The sequence below is a fragment of the Heterocephalus glaber genome, unplaced genomic scaffold (genome assembly GCF_053883595.1).
Source record: "Heterocephalus glaber isolate CG9 unplaced genomic scaffold, H.glaber_assembly_v1.0 deba00001442, whole genome shotgun sequence".
Lineage (NCBI taxonomy): Eukaryota > Metazoa > Chordata > Mammalia > Rodentia > Bathyergidae > Heterocephalus > Heterocephalus glaber.
This window is the reverse complement of record NW_028258296.1, coordinates 50,086,908-50,093,321: the sequence shown is the minus strand read 5'-3', so window position 1 is coordinate 50,093,321 and position 6,414 is coordinate 50,086,908. Positions and strand designations below refer to the sequence as shown.

Sequence of the window (6,414 nt, the reverse complement as noted above, 5' to 3'; positions counted from 1 at the left end):
TGTTATGTGATAGAGGATAAGGAAATACTAAAGGGGGAGTTTATGCCTTCAATCCAGAAACTCTCATTTTTGAATACAAGTAAAAGGGAATCAAACCAAGTTATAGATTCCCATAAAGTGGGGTCTTGTACAAAAGCCCAATAAGGGCCAGCTTGTCCCAAAGGGAGACTTCTCAACATTACTGCACAGCTGACTATGACAAACATAGCCAGAAAAAGGGTCTCAGGGGTCTTTTGTTGTCCTGTGCACTGAAGAACTTCATTGGCTCACTCAGTCATCTTGAGGCTTCCTCAGGTCACATCTGGAGCCTGAGTTTTTCTGGGCAACGGGAATGGACATTAGTCTTTCCTCTCTTCCAGGTAGAGGTCCTGCTTCTGTGGGATCAGATTTTACCAACAATAAAGGCAGCCACACCAGTCCCTCCTGTAATGACAGACAAGCAAACCCTCAACCACATGTTAAAGAGGAGCAGGGCCTTCCCAGAGCCCTGAGTTAGCACCCTCTCATAAGACCAAAGGGAGATCTGCTTCATTGTATTTAGTGATCCAATGTCATTTTGCTGGGGTGTAGCCTTGGTCATTAGTAATGAAAAAATTAAGGGTTATTAATGTCTTAAGTAGCTGCATTCATGAATTTTATTTTATGTCCTTATTATTTTCCCCCTTTTGGTTTTGTAATACCTTTTTTAATGTTTGATGGGGTCTTTTAACTAGTGCTTGGCGGTGAGGATTATAGAGCATGTCACTTATATGTAAAATATTCCATTGCTTACAGAAGATTTAGAAATGAGAGGCAGTATAAGCTGGGCCATTATTTTAATCTGTTTAGGAATACGATGAGCAAAACAACTAAGGCAATGAGAAGCAGTTTTACTGAGTTGTGCAGTGGCATGAAGGATTCTTGAGTAAGTATCAATAGAAACATGTACATGAGACAACTGGTCAAACCAAGGGATATGAGTAATACCTATTTGCCGAATCTGATTAGGCCCCAGACCTCGGGAGTTGACCCCCTGCGGCAGCCAATGCCCTCTACCCTTTGAGATGAGAAACGTTGTTGGATAATGTTGATCTTTGGCCTTAATTAAAGCGAAATTTCTACAAAGCTCTCTCCAGGTTTTTTTTTTTCTAAGTTCTTTTATTGGTACATTTTAGGTATACAGTTCGTTTACATTTATCATTGGGTGTTTGTACCTGTACACGATGTATCTTGGTTCTTATTTTTTCCCCATTAGCTGTGCACCTTTCACCCCCTCCACCCTTCCCTATTTACACAGACATTATTTCCATTTTTTTTCTTTTCTCATAGTTTTTCCTTTCCCTCCTTTCCTTTCCCCTTCTCCTCCCTTCACCCCTTTGTCTTTGGACCTTTTTTCCTATTTCAAATTATCAATTATTCATTTTAATCATTTTAACCCTGTTTACACTCTCAGTTTCTCACACTAGTGAAACTATTTGGTATTTACACATGTGTGTCCTATTTATTTCACTTAAGAGCATGGCCTCAATATGCATCCATTTAGCTATAAATGACTCTAGTTTTTCGTTCTTCATGCCTGAGTAGTACTCCATTTTATTAAAAAAAAACCCACATCTTCTTTATCCAGTTTCCAATTGAATGGCACTTGGGCTGCTTCCAAGCTTTAGTTATAACAAACTGTGCCGCTATGAGCATGGGTGCACATATATCCCTGTGGTATGATTCTTTTAATTCTTTTGGGAAGATCCCCAGCAGGGGAATAGCTGGGTCAAATGGGACCTCTAGCTCTAGTTTTTTGAGGTATCTCCATACTGATTTCCCCAGTGGTTGCACCAGTCTGCACTCCCACCAACAATGGAGAAGGGTTCCTTTCTCCCCACACCCCTGCCAGCATTTGTTATTGGTTGATTTCTTGATAACAGCCATTCTTTCTGGGGTGAGGTGGAATCTCAGTGTTGTTTTCATCTGCATCTCTCAAATCACCAGTGATGTGGAACATTTTTTCATATATTTGTTTGCTGCTTTTACTTCTTTGTCTGAGAAATGTCTGCTCATTTCAGATGCTCATTTTTGAATTGGGTCTTTGAATATGGGGGGGGGTCTGATTTTTTTCAATTCGTTATATATTCCAGATAGTAGTCCTTTGTCTGAGGTACAGCTGCTAAAATTTTTTTCCCATATTGTGGGTTGTCTCTTAGCTCTGTTGGTGGTTTCTTTTGCAGTGCAGAAGCTTTTTAATAAGATGAGATCCCAGTTGTTGATTCTTTGTGCTAGTTCCTGAGCTACTGAAGTTTTGTTCATGAAGTCTTTTCCTATGCCAATGTTTTCAAGAGTTCTACCTAGCTTATCTTCCAGCAAGTTTAGTGTTTCTGTTTTAATATTTAGATCTTTAATCCACTTCAATCTTAGTTTAGTGCATGCTGATAGGTATGGGTCTAGTTTTAATCTTTGGAGGTTGAAATCCAGTTTTTCCAATACCATTTATTAAATAGGCTATCTTTCCTCCAGTGATGGTGGTTGGCTCCTTTGTCAAAGATGAGATGGCAGAGTATGTCTGGAGTTGCTTCTGTATCTCCCAATCTATTCTACTGATCCTCAGGTCTGTTCTTTTGTCAGTACCCTGCTGTTTTTATCACAGTAGCTTTGTAGTATAGTTTCACATTGGGGATTTGTGATACCCCCAGCCATATCTCTGTTGCTTAGAATTACTTTTGCTATTCTAGGTCTCTTCTGGTTCCAAATGAATTTTTGGATTGTTTTCTCTAGTTCTGTGAATTATATTGTTGGAATTTCAATTGGCATTGCATTGAATCTATATAGTAGTTTTGGAAGTATGGCCATTTTCACTATATTGGTTTTTCCTACCCAGGAACAAGGGATGTCTTTCCATTTTCTTATATTCTCCTCAATCTCCTTTTGCAGAGTGCTGTAGTTTTCAGTGTAGACATCTTTTGCTTCCTTTGTTAGATTGATTCCTAGATATTTCTTTTTTTTTTTTTTTTGGATGTTATTGTAAGAGGAATTGTTTCCCTAATTTCTCTCTCAGTGAGTCTGTTATTTGTGTACAAGAAGGCTATTGTTTTTTGAGTGTTGACCTTGTATCCAGCTATTTTACTGAATCTGTCAATTAAGACTAGAAGTCTTTTGGCAGAGTTTTTTGGGTCTTCTATGTAAAGTAACATATGGTCAGCAAATGATGACAGTTTAACTTCTTCCTTTCCTGTCTTTATTCCTTTTATTTCTTTCTCTTTTCTAATTGTTGTGGCTAATGTTTCCAGAACTCTATTGAACAGGAGTGGTGATAGTGGGCATCCTTGTCTTGTTCCTGATTTTAGCATGAAAGTTTTCAGTTTTTGACCATTTAGTATGATGTTGGCTGTTGGTTTTTCATAAATAGCCTTAATCAGGTTGTGATAAAGACCTTCTATTCCAATTTTCTGTAGGGTTTTTATCATGAATGGGTGTTGGATTTTGTCAAATGCCTTTTCTGCATCTATTGAAGTGATCATATGGTTTTTGTCCTTGACTCTGTTAATATAGTGTATTACATTTTTTTATTTATGCATGTTGAACCATTCTTGCATCCCTGGGATAAATCCAACTCGGTCAGGGTGTATGATCTTCTTGATGACCCTCTGTATTCTGTTTGCCAATATGTTGTTGAGGATTTTTGCATCTATGTTCATTAGGGAGATTGGCCTGTAGTTCTCTTTTTGGGTTGGGTCTTTCCCTGGTTTTGGAATCAAAGTAACACTTGCTTCCAGGAATGAATTTTGAAGTATTGCTTCCCTTTCAATTTCCTTGATGAGTTTAAAGAGTAATGGCATTAGTTCTTCTTTAAATGTCTTGTAGAATTCAGCAGTGAAACCATCAGGAGCTGGACTTTTCTTTGTTGGTAAATTTTTAATTACATTTTCAATTTCACTCATTGTAGATCGAGGGTCTCTGTTGCTTACAGGGGCCTTTTTGGCTCTCTGTGACTGAAAGATTAGAGCGAGAAGCGTAATGTGCGGGTAGCCTCGACCCCCACTCCCTCGCCGGCGGAGGTCTGGCCCCTCTGCCCCCAGGAGCCTCCTTCCTCGCCGCCCTGAGTGCGTCTGAGCACCCCAGTGGCCTGGGCCCCTGAGAATAGTCTCCGAGGCCCAGGTCGTCGGGCTTCCGCGTGCCGGGTGAGGGGAACTGGGGTGTCCTGGGGGACCCCTGACCCCACTCCGGGTGCCAAAAATGCCGCGCGGTGAGGAGCAGGTATGGCTCGGAAGCGAGGGTCAGTTCTGCGTCTGAGCTGTGTTCACTGGCAATTGGAGATAGACTCCTGTGATCACTGGCGTACAGCAAGTTTTCTGTATCGATCCAGGCCTATGTGCATTACCAACATGTCTGTGTCTACTGATGGTGCTGTAAGCACCTCACAGATTCCCGCTTCGGAACAAGAGACGCTGGTTAGACCAAAGCCATTGCTTTTGAAGTTGTTAGAGTCTGTTGGTGCACACAAAGACACTTAAACTATGAAAGAGGTTATATTTTCTCTTGGCCAGTATATTATGACTAAACGATTATACGATGAGAAGCAACAACATATTTTATATTGTTCAAATGATCTTCTAGGAGATTTGTTTGGAATACCAAGCTTCTCTGTGAAAGAGCACAGGAAAATATATACAATGATCTACACAAACTTGACAGTAGTCAATCAGCAGGAATCATCAGACTCTGGCACATCTGTGAGTGAGAGCAGGTGTCACCTTGAAGATGAGAGTGAACAAAAGGACCCTGGGAAAGAGCTACAAGAAGAAAAACCTTCATCTTCAGATTTGGTTTCTAGGCCGTCTACCTCATCTAGAAGGAGAGCAATTAGTGAGATAGAAGAAAATTCAGATGAATTGTCTGGTGAACGACAAAGAAAATGTCACAAGTCAGATAGTATTTCTCTTTCTTTTGATGAAAGCCTGGCTCTGTGTGTGATAAGGGAGCTATGTTGTAAAAGAAGTAACAGCAGTGAATCGACAGAGACTCCATCAAATCTGGATCTGGATGATGTTGTAAGTGAACATTCAGGTGATTGGTTGGATCAGGATTCAGTTTCAGATCAATTCAGTGTAGAATTTGAAGTTGAATCTCTTGACTCAGAAGATTATAGTCTTAGTGAAGAAGGACAAGACCTCTCAGATGAAGATGATGAAGTATATCAAGTTACTGTGTATCAGGCAGGGGAAAGTGATACAGATTCATTTGAAGAAGATCCTGAAATTTCCTTAGCTGACTATTGGAAGTGTACTTCATGCAATGAAATGAATCCTCCCCTTCCATCGCATTGCAACAGATGTTGGGCACTTTGTGAGAATTGGCTTCCTGAAGATAAAGGGAAAGATAAGGGGGAACTCCCTGAAAAAGCCAAATTTGAAAACTCAACACAGGCAAAAGAGGGCTTGGATGTGCCTGATGGTAAAAAACCTGCAACAAATGATTCCAGAAAGTCATGTATTGATGAAGATAATGATAAAGTCACACAAGCCTCCCAGTCAGAAGAAAGTGAGGACTACTCTCAGCCATCAACTTCCGGTAGCATTATTAATAGCAGCCAGGAAGATGTTAAAGAGTTGGAGAAGGAAGAAACACAAGAAAAAGAAGAAAGTGTGGAATCTAGTTTTCCCCTTAATGCCCTGGAACCTTGTGTGATTTGCCAAGGTCGACCTAAAAATGGTTGCATTGTTCATGGCAAATCAAGACATCTTATGTCATGTTTCACACGTGCAAAGAAGCTAAAGAAAAGAAATAAGCCCTGCCCAGTATGCAGACAACCAATTCAAATGATTGTGCTAACTTATTTCAATTAGCTGTCATATCCATAAAAGTATATATTTTAAATTTGTAACTATATAAATCCTAAAAATTTAGACAACATAGATTTTATGAATATATATCAAAGCAAAAAATATAAGTCGTACATTTTTTTTTTTAACCAGGGATCGAACTCGGGTTCTTGCGCTTGTGCAGCAGGCAGCGGAACCACTGAGCTAAATCCCCGGCCATAAGTAGTACATTTAAATGTAACTTATTTAGTACCTTTTGTGTAAAGAGGAAGAAAAGCGTGCGAAAGAGTTAATATTTAAAATGTAGATACTCCGAAACACCAATCCTTAGTTTCTCTCCCCTTTCAGAAGTTCTTACATTTGGTGCTATGTTATGTAGGTAAAAATGTGCCACTTATTATAATTAATAAGAATCTTTAGTGAAAATAACCAGAATTGGTAATAATTGAGATTATAAATGATAACATAGGTAATGTTATTCAACATTCAGCTCCGCAAAATGGGTCTCATTTTACATGCTTATGGATTACTAATGTAGTCTTGATTGTCTAAATTTTTAGGTTTAGCATATGTATATTATTTATTTACAAATAAATGATTTATTGAATGTTTAAAAAAAATTTCA

At 39.1% G+C, this 6,414-nt stretch overlaps 1 pseudogene; it reads left to right on the top strand.

Moving 5' to 3' along the window:
* The first annotated feature begins 4,469 nt into the window (after positions 1 to 4,469).
* On the top strand, positions 4,470 to 5,841 carry LOC101722801 (E3 ubiquitin-protein ligase Mdm2 pseudogene; annotated as a pseudogene).
* Positions 5,842 to 6,414: the final 573 nt, after the last annotated feature.